Consider the following 14,674-nt stretch of genomic DNA (forward strand, 5'->3'; position numbering starts at 1 on the left):
ACAATTGTTTTTTTATTTCTAAAAGTAAAAATGATTGGTTTTCGTCAGGGTCACACTGGGTAAACGTGATCTGTAACAAATACTTGCTTCTATAAACTTCCAGAAGATGATCACGTGATCCTTGTTTACGTTTTAGAAAGCACATATTACCCATGTTTTTGAGAATTAATCTCAGTAGAAGCTGGGCTGTTAAACGTTAGCTGTATGCTGTGCTGTTTGGAATTATTTCGAATTACTTGGTTTGGAATTATTTCAAATTACTTGGATTCAAAAGGATTAATTCCATTATTTTTCTGGAAAATACGTGTGCTCATGTAATAATGTGGAACAAGGACAGATTTTATAAAAATTTATTCAGCTATCAGAAACCGGAGTGATAATTTTTATTTCTACAAGGAACTGTAGACTTAAACACTACAGTTTGCAGCATACGTTATCGTCTTCCATCTTGGATTCTTCGTCGGTATTCGAACGTGAAATCAGTAGAACATTTTGTTATTAGGACTACTAAAATTTTATTCTCGGATTCTATAAAACTGTAAGTTCATATTTTTTTCATTTCTACAGAAATTTTCCAGGGATATATAAATTATTGTATTTTTTCAAAGCTTGTTGTTTTCATTTTTTCTTGTGTTACTGTTTATTCGAGCCTTAACAAGTGACACAAAATTGGGTTTCTTTATAGAAAAAGTATTTCAAATAACAAACAAAAAATATTCAAGGCCAAGCTGTCCTGGCCATGTTGTAGCCTCAACAAGTGGAGGGTTACTAATATTAGTACTAGGCTGGCCTCGAGTTTGTTTACCATTACGTTTCTGCTTTTATGCTCATGGGAATTTCACAGCTGTGGTAGGGGTTAAAAATTTCATGTGTATGTGTGTGTGTGTGTGTGTGTGTGTGTATATATATATATATATATATATATATGTGTGTGTGTGTGTGTGTGTGTGTGTGTGTGTGAAAAATATAGACTTATTGGCGAATTATTGATTTTCATATTTTTGTTTCTCTTGCCTCTATTTTCACATGCTGATATGCTTATTTTCACACGTGAAAAATATCCTTGTATTTTCAGACGTGAAAATATAACATCTCCATGATGTGCCATGCGACCCTTACAGTTAAATGACCCGGTTGTGAAAGTGAGGTGAATTTATTAAAAGATGGGTGGGGGTGAGAGCGTTGTGCCAAAGAGTGAGTTTAATCTGGAGCAAATTTGGTATATAATAAAAAGAATATTTTCTTTTCCTACGTTAATATAGGATATATTTCATCCAGTGGTACCATAAACCATATAATTAAAAATGTGTGTGCGGACGCACATCCTTATAATATAACATCGTCCTAGTAAAACCCCAAAATCTGGAATTTCATGAAAACGTAGTTACTGTAATTTTGAAGAGAAAAAGAAGAAAAAAAGGACCGAAGATAGAAAAAAATTCTAGGTGGAGAAGACGGGGGTCGAACCCGTGGCCTTTCACATGCGAAGCGAACGCTCTACCACTGAGCTACATCCCCAACATTACTAATACCTTCCGCAAACGAGCTACTTATTCTAATAAATCCTATCGTTCATGTTAATGAGCATTCGTTGTATTATAATTATTATCCTGCTCAAACTTTTTTATTTTCAGATTGCATATAAGAGGGACTGATCGCGTCTATATCTTTGAACCAAGATATGCAGATCAACAATCAATACCTACAACACAACAAACCCTGGAGTATCGGCAAGGGAAACCAATCGAGCATCAAAGTAGGTAAACGAGGACTTACGTCCCATATATATATATATATATATATATATATATATATATATATATATATATATATATATATATATATATATATATATATATATATATATATATATGTATGTATGTATGTATGTATGTATGTGTATGTGTGTGTGTGTGTGAAAGAGAGTCAAAACGAAAGTAACACTGAATTCAGTATCAATACAGTTGTTGAAACTCATGGATTAAACATCAAGGAAAAATCATGTCACAAACTGACATAAACATATGTCTTCTCCATTTATACCACAAAAATACCAAATTCTGTTTGGAACTAATACATGGCGATGTTTGGGGAAATTATTAAAATCTTCCTTTTTCATGTAAACAAAAATTGTATTATGCTGTTAATAAGAAATATTTTGCAATAAATACTTACATGCTAGACTATTATAGCAAAACAACAAAGTGAGTTTACAGGTAATACGAATTAAACATTACACTCGGAAAGATACGTCCACATTTGACCATTAACCACAAGTTACTTTGATGCAAGGAATTCAATATTGTTATAGCAACCTTCAGAACGAGAAAGCTACACAAGAAAGTAGTAGTTGTTGTTGTTGTTGTGGGGTTTAACGCCATTTTTCAGCACACGATAGGCTATACATGACGGCCAGTATTAATGGTGGAGGAAGAACCCGGGAAAACCCCGGAAAGAACCACCGACCCTCGAGAAGCTACTGGCAAGCTTTCTCACATACCCACATTGGCTGAATCTTTGACTCGAACCGCCGCAGACAGAGGTGAGATGGCAGTGATCCGTAACGAAGAGCGCTTTAGACCACTCGGCCACTCGGAGTACTTTGATGCAAGGAATTCAATATTGTTATAGCAACCTTAAGAACGAGAAAGCTACACAAGAAAGTATAACAGATTATACTTATTTGTATTCAAGTACAACCTGAATTTAACACAACCTCTACCTGGTGTCCAGAATGCGCATCATACACACATTTTTTAGCCTGCCAAAACTACAAACAAGAGTCCCTGGATGGGACTGATGCTCATCTGGCCAAAAAAAAGAATTTCCAGGAAATTAAGATAAAAGACCATTTCTTCCTTTCAGTTTCTTAGTGTTGAAGCCATCTCTAATATTCTTCAGCAATATGATTTTCAAAGTTGTTGATGTGGATGTCAGATTAGGACAATTTTCATTTATTACCAACAAGACATCATTTATTACCAACAAGACATCATAACACATCTTCATGGTTTAATGACTTTCTCATCTGAAGAAGCAAAAATTATAAGATTTTTACGATGTCTGCTCTGGTGTCCATACTGGATATCTCACTGGCCTCAGTGGTGGCCATGCTGGCAATTTGATTAAAATCATATCTCCGTTAATATATGTGAAATATAGACTTTTTCAGGATCATGTTCTGGTGACCTTTGTTATTACCATAACTGCTAATTGTATCAGCCAGTCAGATGAAGTCATAGATTTGCATTTGGGAGATTGAATCATATGTTTGAAGATCAACAAGGTGTAAAACAAAGATTTGATTCACTTTCACGTTTCTTAAACCTGCATTTCCAATGGCTAATTCAAAGGTCACCAGAATTAGACATCATAAGATGTCTTTTAGTGAAAATTCCATGATGATAAAACCAGCTATTCAGGAGTAGCAATAACAAGATTTGTATGATGACCAATGTGGCATCCATGCTGTTTGGCTGATCAACAACAATTTCATTAGGGCCAACTAGACCATGGAATGAATGAGTATATAAAGTTTCATGGCAGTCCTTCAAGTAGTTTTGGTGGATTAGCATTAACAATCTTGTATACATGGACAGACAATGGACATCATCCCATCCCATAATCTTTTCTGGTCTACATTATGACTAGTTGAGCTAAAAACCATTAACAATGCACAAATTATTAAATTCTGACTCGAGATTTCTCTCTTAATTCAATTTGAGCTTTCTTTCAGAAGGAGCATCTGCCCCACCCCAAATAGCTGGAGTCCATATTTAACCGAAACCCCCACATAATGTACCATAATGCCATATACAGAGAATATCAAACATTAAATGAATGCTTGTATGCATGTCTGTGTAGTGTGGTGGTGGTGGAATAAACAATACACCGATAAACCTTATATTCATGATTTTAGTTTCTGCAATATTAATATATTTTTCACTTCAATGTATTTGTGCATTTAAAAAAAAAACAAACATGAAACATAGAAATAATACTAAGTTTCATGTATCATTTTAATCCATATTGTCTTAGTTAGGATGCTTCTGTAGAATGTGGTCAAATTATGAAAAATTGATCATTTTTTAAGAATTTATTAAAGGTTTTCATATTTTTGGTAACATCAGTCATATTTGATGACAGATTTCCAGCCATTGTACAAACATAAAAGCTCTTAATACATTGAGATGCATTTGTCAATTTGATCAAATTCTGTTCAGTGATTCTGAGAAGTCTTTAAAAGGTTTCAAATTTTTAGTAATGGCATTAAATTTTATAGCAGACTGCCATCATTTGTAAAGATATTTACTGTAAAATCAGGTCAAATTCTGTTGAGCAGTTTTTGAGAAGTTGTTTGAAGGTTCTGTTTTTAGAAATGACAACCATGTGATGGCTGATTGGCAACATTCTTAAAAACATTTTAAAGACCTTCAAGGCAAGATTCTGTCAAATTTGGTAAATTCTAATGGGCAGTTTATGAGAAATTGATTTAATATTTTTTTATATTCAAAATAATACTAATACTAATACTTTATTCAGTAATTTAGGACACCAGTCCATATTGCAAAATCCAAGTAAAAATTGTGTGTGCCATGGTTTATATTAATTAAATATGGTGTTCAACATGAGTAGACATGCATAATTTCCTATAAATAATCAGTGTGTAATATTATAAATATGGTTTTCAACATGAGTAGACATGCATAATTTCCTATAAATAATCAATGTTTAATATTATAAATATGGTGTTCAACATGAGTAGACATGCATAATTTCCTATAAATAATCAGTGTGTAATATTATAAATATGGTGTTCAACATGAGTAGACATGCATAATTTCCTATAAATAATCAGTGTGTAATATTATAAATATGGTGTTCAACATGAGTAGACATGCATAATTTCCTATAAATAATCAGTGTGTAATATTATAAATAAGGTGTTCAACATGAGTAGACATGCATAATTTCCTATAAATAATCAGTGTGTAATATTATAAATATGGTGTTCAACATGAGTAGACATGCATAATTTCCTATAAATAATCAGTGTGTAATATTATAAAGGTGTTACTACCACTATGTATATCATTCACGATTCATTTGAGTTATCAGATTTTGTCAGATAAAAGCCAAATTGATATAGTAAGAAAGATTTCTTATAATTCATATATTACTATGATACAAATTTTTCTACCGATGGCTAAGATTATAAACTTCATTAAAGTATTTCTTTCTTAAATGGTCATAAACAGTACAAACACAAACAAAATGGAATTCATCTTCTACCAAATAAACATTATTTCTCCCTGCACAATTCATAGTATCTATTGTTTCTCTCAATCCTATTATGCCTACCTGTCTCTGTTTTCAGCATATGTGCCGAGCACCTAAATTTAGCAAGTACTGCTGCTTCCTTAAAAAAGATAATCCACATTTTGTGAATTGTTAACATCATATTGTCAATTTTGGAATTACGATTCCATAATATTTGGTGAAAATAGTGAGAAAAGTTTTGTTTTTCTTCTCCATCTTCATTTAGCCAAACATACCCAAAGCCGAAGTGAAATAATATGTCTTTAAGTTTGCTCGCTCAGGTAACATGGTTGGTTTCATCTAATCTTTTCAACTTTAAATAGCACAGGTGTAGGTAGCAAGTTGAAGGCATCCTTACAACCTTCACAAAAATATGAGGTACAAAGTCGATATCTTCCTCTCTCTCCTTGTCACTGAATTGTAAAAATCCCATTATTTATTAAATACATCTACTCGGGTTTCATTTTATGTCTCCAAAGATACCTGAGGGTGATTTATGTATATTGTACTATATTTCAAAACAGTGAGTTCAGTTCATCATATGCCACATGTGTGAAGTGCTTTCAATGGGAGAAAGTGATATTCATCAAGTGCACAGACGATGTAGGGCTACATCGTCTGTGTATAAACACCTCACTGTAGAACGAAATCTTTACATTACGGAATGTCTTGTCTGTGAGCAGTCTACTTAAGGACTTGCATCTTCAGCTGTAGAGGTATGTGTTATTTATTAATTTTTTATGTATGTTATAGGTTATGCCTATTGTACTACCACATTTACTTTTTGTATATTTTCTATGCAACTTCAGCTTGCGTAGTATAATGCAAATATTTTCTGTTCTTGTATGTGACTTAACAAGAGATCTATATTAGCAATAAATCTGCATTTTATTAAGAAATATTTAGTACCATAGGATTCTTATCGGACACAGGTAGGCTCACTTCTGAATCTGTTTATTACTTTGTAATGTTGTGACGATAATGTAATTTGTATAGCTTACCGTATGTAACGTCATTATATGTTATCATATATGCCCATGTCATTCTTAGTACATGTGGTTAGATTTATTTTCAGCTGATCAGAGCTAACCATGGCAGTTGTGAAGCTGACCATGATGGTCGGGGTTGACGGGTACCAGCTGTAGAGCTGACCATAGAATTTGACCATGACGGATGTGGTGCTGGCCATAGTAGCTGTGGAACTGATGACTGAGCTGGTTGAATGGCAGCCATGCAGGTGATTGAACAGTGTGTTGCTGGTTGAGTAGCAGCTGATTGGGCATTGCTGACTGGTTGGTGGGCGCTGATTGCATGATTGACCAAGGAACTATATGGTGATCGGTGACTACCTGGAAATTCTTTCTGCCTGACTGACCAGTGTGACTGGTAGCCAAGTGTTTTAGTGATGGAGACTTTTGTGTAACTCCTCACATGTATTATTTCAGCCGTGGGCTAATTTAGGGGGTTGTTATACCCAGTGTTTCGGGACTGTAAAGATATTTTGTATGATATATGTCCCATTGTTTTCATCATTTTACTATTTGAGTAAAGTACCTCATTTTTCACTATCTGAGTGAATACCTTTTACTATGTGACAAAAGTACATCATTTTCTACTATTGAAGTAAAACACATCATTCTTTTCATAGTGTGAAATTACTCTGAATCACTAACCTTTGTCCTTGTACTATGTAAGGTCATTTACTTGTATTTGCATTTATGTTACATTATTAGGTTCATGAGGATTGTGTTAATTTGTCCAATATTTTGATCTTATACACACATGTATTAATCATATTTCTTTTTTCATTTGAGTCTTTCATCAGTAAACATTGTATTTGTATCACCATCAAGTGTTCTGTTTTAAATCCGAAATCCAAACCGGTTATCTTGTTACACTCCTAAACACAATTGCACTATTTGTAGTTTTTGAAATATCTGCAACACATGATGGAGCATTGTTGTTATTTGTACAAACCTAAAAGTTTTCTATGCCAGAATGCATTCTGGCAAATTTAGTCAATTTTCTTTTAGCAGTTTGTACGAAAATGTCAATAACATTTTTTTCCACTGTCAGCAATGGCAGCCATAACTGATGGTACATAAGAATCACTGGAAAAAATCAGAAAAAACTTTATGTCAGGATATTTTCTTTTACATTTGGTTAAATTCTGTCTGTTTTGAGGTTTCTGAAAAGAATTTGTTTAATGGTTTTTTTTTTATACTGGTGGCCACATTGGATGATGGATCAACATACCCTAAACAATAGTGAGAGGCCTTGATGCCAGAATCTTCCATGAAAAATCATGTTCAAAATTATCAAGCAGTTTTTATTTAGAAAAAGTTGTTTAATCACAATTCTGATGAGATGATTATCAATGTACAATGGGTGACACATAAATCCTGTCAATGTATGATGGATGACACATGAACCCTGTCAATGTACGATAGATGACACATGAATCCTGTTAATATATGATGGATGACACATGATTCCTGTCAGTGTATGATGGATGACACATGAATCATGTCAATGTATGATGGATGACACATGAATCATGTCAATGTACGATGATGACACATTAATCCTGTCAATGTACGATGGATGACACATGAATCCTATCAATGTACGACGGATGACACATGAATCCTATCAATGTACGATGGATGACACATGAATCCTGTCAGTGTACAATGGATGGCACATGAATCCTGTCAATATACGATGAATGACATATAAAGGGCAAAGGGTAATGCCATTAGCTTACTTGGCCTCACAGCTTGGTAAGCTAAAAATTAATTTTCTCAGATATTTAAAAAATAGTCATTACCCAAACATCCAGACACTGAAAAATAGTTTCTTTTCTCTCTGTTTGGATAACATAAATACTAATAATAATTGCAAAATTGCAAATTTTCGTGAATATTTTTCCAAAAATGAATATCTTGATTGTCATAACTGTATTGATAAGCCCATAAAGTACAATGCCTAGATAGGTAAAACAGGCTGCATTATATCCTTGCTTGCTAATAAAGAAATCTTGCATAGTAAAGGTGCAGTGTTCTTTAAAAACAAAGAGTTCTAGTGTTTTGCTTTTGTTTGCAGAACTATAAGTCTGTTTGTTCATCATGTACATGTAATGCCATTAATGTTAAGTCTTAATAGATGGGATTCAGTATTAAAACCAACAATGCCATTAATGTTAAGTCTTAATAGATGGGACTCAGTATTAAAACCAACAGTGCCATTAATGTTAAGTCTTAATAGATTGGATTCAGTATTAAAACCAACAATGCCATTAATGTTAAGTCTTAATAGATGGGATTCAGTATTAAAACCAACAGTGCCATTAATGTTAAGTCTTAATAGATGGGATTCAATATTAAAACCAACAGTGCCATTAATGTTAAGTCTTAATAGATGGGATTCAGTATTAAAACCAACAGTGCCATTAATGTTAAGTCTTAATAGATGGGATTCAGTATTAAAACCAACAGTGCCATTAATGTCAAGTCTTAATAGATGGGATTCAGTATTAAAACCAACAGTGCCATTAATGTTAAGTCTTAATAGATGGGATTCAGTATTAAAACCAACAGTGCCATTAATGTCAAGTCTTAATAGATGGGATTCAGTATTAAAACCAACAGTGCCATTAATGTTAAGTCTTAATAGATGGGATTCAGTATTAAAACCAACAGTGCCATTAATAAGTCTTAATAGATGGGATTCAGTATTAAAACCAACAGTGCCATTAATATTAAGTCTTAATAGATGGGATTCAGTATTAAAACCAACAGTGCCATTAATAAGTCTTAATAGATGGGATTCAGTATTAAAACCAACAGTGCCATTAATGTCAAGTCTTAATAGATGGGATTCAGTATTAAAACCAACAGTGCCATTAATAAGTCTTAATAGATGGGATTCAGTATTAAAACCAACAGTGCCATTAATGTCAAGTCTTAATAGATGGGATTCAGTATTAAAACCAACAGTGCCATTAATGTCAAGTCTTAATAGATGGGATTCAGTATTAAAACCAACAGTGCCATTAATAAGTCTTAATAGATGGGATTCAGTATTAAAATAAACATTGTCTAATGAATTGTCTTTAACAAAACACTGTATCACCAAAATAATATGCATCTGTTCATATCTTTTCTCTGAAATAACGCAAATTTTCTTTAAAAAAAACCCACTTGAAGCCAGCCTGAAACTCCAAATATGGCAATTGATGCCCTAAATATATAATGGAGCCAAATCACTCAGACTTCTTCAAGAATTTAACTGCAGAATATCACTACTGGTGTTCCAGTTACAGGTATGAAGACCAAACTGACTAAATAAAAAATGAGGCTAACTAGGGGAAATATGCCACATAATAAAACTGAGACTACACAATCCTGTGAAACTCGTGTGACAGATATGTTGACCTCTTTATAAGAAATAAATGTAAATCCAATTTAGTTTACCAGAAAAGGGAAAATAAAGATAACAACTTATACACACATTTAAACACTTTATATCACACAAGTTAATCCACTCTAATGAGATTAGGAATCGATGTGTATGACTGTTTTGAATCCCTTGGTACATTCTCCTGTAGTAGATGGAACTGAAACCTGCAATCAAGTCAGCTCGACGTAACACTGATCATTGATTTTACAGTTTTCAAAGCAGTTTCATTAATTCCATTGACTGTCTCAACAGGAAAGCTTTTTTCTTGCTATTTCAGTACCTTTAACAAGCTCAGGGCTGCCTTTGTTTAAGGAACTACCAGTACTTGATCAACAGTTGTGTTGCTTTTCAGCTGTTTGTATTGCTGCCAGGTGAAATACTCTCAGCTGCTCCATGTGATAATGAGTGTATTCAAAGTGGTTTCATGGCCAAATGACTGACCTCTCAATTACCAGTTTGAATAAAAGCAAAACATTCATTTGTATACATTCAGACTTGAATTTTTTTTGTCAGCTTTAAAAAAAAAATCTTTGCTTGTGTCTGAACATTATCTGAATCATATAAAATTATTACTAATTTGTGAAAATATGGTTTTCACGAAATTGGAATTTCTGACTATTTAGGATAATTATGGTACCATCATCTATCCATTTTTTTTCAGACATTAAAAACTGTTATTCTGCCTGTCTATATAATTTATTTGCAAATGCAAACAAAATATTATTTGTAACAAATATATTGTCCAGAAAACAATATCTCCATCTTGTACTGATGTATAGTGCCTGTCATATGTTTGTTATGTAAGCTTTCTTTCCTTGCAAATAAAAAGGACTTGCATGATAAGGTTTTAGTGTTTTCTTTTACAAATAAAGAATACTGGTCGCAATTCTGTTGTTTTTCTTTTGGTTCATGCAAATATGGCATTAAAGATTATTGTGCACAAAGGCCTTGTTGATTCAGACATGTTTTCAACCAGGTTACCTTGATAAGAGTAACATCCCCTTTTGCAGTATGCACCATCAAATCAAAACAATTGTGACAGGAAACATACCTGATTTGCCTCAGTTCTGAAAATTGTATGACTAAAATTATTTCAGGTGTCTTTGCATAATAGTTTATTGCAAAATTGTTTAGATGTGAAGCAGTAGCAAGAATATGATGTTCCCTTGGAAAAATAAAAATCTTAGATTACCTACCAGTCTCTAGTCCTCTCAAGATGAGTCAATATAATAATGTTTTAAAAAAGGTGGAGGTCCAGGTTAAATGCATTAGAATTGGAGTAATCAAAGAAGGTGGAGGTCCAGGTTGACTTGCATTAGAATTGGGGTAATAAAAGAAGGTGGAGGTCCAGGTTAACTTGCCTTAGAATTGGGGTAATCAAAGAAGGTGGAGGTCCAGGTTAACTTGCCTTAGAATTGGGGTAATCAAAGAAGGTGGAGGTCCAGGTTAACTTGCATCAGAATTGGGGTAATCAAAGAAGATGGAGGTCCAGGTTAACTTGAATTAGAATTGGGTAATCAAAAAAGGTGGAGGTCCAGGTTAACTTGCATTAGAATTGGGGTAATCAAAGAAGATGGAGGTCCAGGTTAACTTGAATTAGAATTGGGGTAATCAAAGAAGGTGGAGGTCCAGGTTAACTTGCATTAGAATTGGGGTAATCAAAGAAGGTGGAGGTCCAGGTTAACTTGAATTAGAATTGGGGTAATCAAAGAAGGTGGAGGTCCAGGTTAACTTGCATTAGAATTGGGGTAATCAAAGAAGGTGGAGGTCCAGGTTAACTTGAATTAGAATTGGGGTAATCAAAGAAGGTGGAGGTCCAGGTTAACTAGAAATTAGAATTGGGGTAATCAAAGAAGTTGGAGGTCCAGGTTAACTTGCATGAGAATTGGGATAATCAAAGAAGGTGGAGGTCCAGGTTAACTTGCATTAGAATTGGGGTAATCAAAGAAGGTGGAGGTCCAGGTTAACTTGCATGAGAATTGGGATAATCAAAGAAGGTGGAGGTCCAGGTTAACTTGCATTAGAATTGGGGTAATCAAAGAAGGTTCAAGGCCAGATGATGATCTGTTCAATCACCCATTTTGAGTATGGGTAAAACTTCCTTACTTTATGTTCCAACCTGAATTATTTTTCAGTCTGCTTAAATATAAAACATCACCATGTAAATCCACTGTAGACAAAATGGGAATACAGTGCAGTTGATTTTATGGAGTAGATAATCTGGCAGTAGACAAAATGGGAATACACTGTAGTTGATTTTAGGGAGTAGATGATATGGCAGTATATGAAATGGGAATACACTGTAGTTGACATGATTTTAAGGTATGTGATATGGCAGTAGGCAAAAGGGAATACACTGTAGTTGATTTTATGGAGAAGGCAATATGCCAATACATGAAATGGGAATACACTGTAGTTGATTTTATGGAGTAGGTGAAATGGCAGTAGACAAAATGGGAATACACTAGTTGATGTTATGGATTGGGCGATATGGCAGTAAACAAAACTAGAGTAGACAAAACAACAAAATGAAGACAAATGTAAGAATGTGTGTGTGTGATATGGATTTTTAATGTAGCTTTAACAATGTTTCAGCTATATTGCTATGATGTCTGCAGTGTGGCAGTTTATAGCAATGTCTAACACTGGGGCATCATGCCACGGACATGTAGCATGATGTCCCACACAGTCACATTATCCTGACACCAGGCCGACCAGTCCTAACACTAACCTCTTAATGCTGAGAGCTTAGCAAGGCAGTTGTTAGTACCATTTTTTTATAAGTCTTTCAGGGTTCATACAGTCTTTTAAGGTCTTTGAGAGTTTTGGAAAAATGAGGTAGCATTTTCAAGGCCTTAAAAGTTTGGGAAAATCGAGCAGATTACCCTGAGGTCTTTAAAAGTCTTTGAAAACTTTTAATTTCTTTCCATAATCACAAATAAAATTGTCCAAGGTTGTTAGATTTGGATAGTATGACTATATCAACCCGTTTGTTTGTAAAAAAAACAAAACAACGATTTCAATAATGGAAACCTTTTAATGTGATAAAAAGTGCAAGGAACTTAGTCAATTCATTCATTGATTTATAATTTCTAACATGACTGAGTAGAATGGCCTTAACACTGTCATCTGTGTGTTTCATGCTTAAGGGAAGTTTTCAACATAATAGATGGACATGCTCAAGATCCATTTATAGTTCCTTATACAAGTCCATTTTCAGCAAAGGGGTGTGTGCATTACTACATACGTACATACATATGTCGTCTGCTTCTGATATTTAGAATGTCGAATCATGCAAAGGGAAAGGAATGACAACAAATTTGCCTTTCACGTGGATTTAACAAGCCGTTTAATTTCTATGTTCGTGTGTGCAAAGGGATATAATTCCAAACTCTCAATGTTATGAGAATTTACAGAGTTATCTGGCAGTTACAGAATAGGATGAACTACGTCATTATGTTGTCCGAGGGAAATAAAGTAGCCCATAGTGTACACAATATAGCGCCATGTTAGTATGAAAGTCCGTTAAGCATGAAAGGTGCAGGGGATGCCAGTATTGGTGCCATTCTGGTCACAGTCAGGTTTAAATTATAAATTAATGATTAAATTGACTTAGTTCTGTGCACTTTTTATCACATTAAATGTTTTCATTATTGAAATCGGTAGGGGGGTACAAACAAACGGGGATGTTTAGTCTGACTATAGTTGAGTTTTCCTGGTTTCTTTCTTTTGATGACCAGTTCAGTTTCATTGCCACCACAATAACAAATGAGCATTTGTTTGGTCATCCAAAGTTGGGCTTGGTGGTGACTTCAATAACACATGCACTCTTCACCAAAGCAAGCCGGCTACACCTTTCACCAAAGGAAGTCAGCACCATAACTATTTTCTGTACATTTTTTGTTTTCTAATTTCATAGTGTTTGTTTTTCGTAATCATATCATTATCTATGTTATTAGGTGTTATATAATCTTGTAAAGTGCTTAGAGCTTCTAAAGATTAGGCGCTATATTAAGTCCTCATTATTTTTTTATATTTCTTTATTATTATTATTATTATAATCACAAATAAAATTGCCTAAGGTCATTAGATTCAGATATAGTCGGTTTTCCTGGCTTATTTCTTTGGATGAATCATTCAATTTGATTGGATGAGCCCATCAGCTTTGGCCAATCAAAAAATGTTCATTACACTAATTCACAATTTTTTAAAACAAGACTGTTCAGCCAACTGAATTTTGGTTACATTGAACAAGCGTTCACTCTATGTAGAAAGTGCGCCAAAGTAACGCTCAAGGATTCAAAATTTGTTCAGTCGATTTACGTCTTCAGTTTTGTTTCACCTCATGTTTAAAAATGCCAGGTCCCTGCTCTTTCAACAATATCTGGCTTGAACAAGAGAAATACGAGGAATGACTGAGAAAGGATAAAACATGTAAACAAAAGGCGTTTTGTACATTGTGTAAAAAGACAATCAACTCGACTTTGATGGGAGAAGGAATCGGTTGAGAATCTCAGCAGAGAAAGCCTCAGAGCTCAAAGACTAATCATTGGCACAATGAGAAAAGCAGGTGGACCTTTGGAAATCATCATGAGCAATGAAATGATGACATATGCCTTCTCTTCAAGACATAACTACCATGCCTATCTGGATAAAAAGAAAGCAGACGAGGAGCATGAGGGGAAAATCAGAAAAGGAAGAAACAGGAGTTAGCATGGATTAACATAAAGCCAAAAAGCTGCATCATGAAGCTGACATTGCCAGCCTACATGCTTCCTCTGTTCAGAAGGCAGAAGAGCAAAGTTAAAAGGACTCACTGTGCTTGTTGCAGAGGAGTCAAATGCTCTTAGGAGAAGAGCAGAGGAAAAGATGACGGCAGTGGCTTCCCTTTCCA

At 34.2% G+C, this 14,674-nt stretch overlaps 1 non-coding gene across 1 annotated transcript; it reads right to left on the minus strand.

The window, feature by feature from the left end:
• Positions 1-1,446: 1,446 nt before the first annotated feature.
• On the minus strand, positions 1,447-1,518 carry Trnaa-cgc (transfer RNA alanine (anticodon CGC)). The gene has a single exon. It is a non-coding gene; the product is annotated as a tRNA-Ala (tRNA).
• Between the last annotated feature and the right edge of the window lie 13,156 nt (positions 1,519-14,674).

This window comes from Sinohyriopsis cumingii, chromosome 13 (genome assembly GCF_028554795.1).
Source record: "Sinohyriopsis cumingii isolate HCF-2022 chromosome 13, ASM2855479v2, whole genome shotgun sequence".
NCBI lineage: Eukaryota > Metazoa > Mollusca > Bivalvia > Unionida > Unionidae > Sinohyriopsis > Sinohyriopsis cumingii.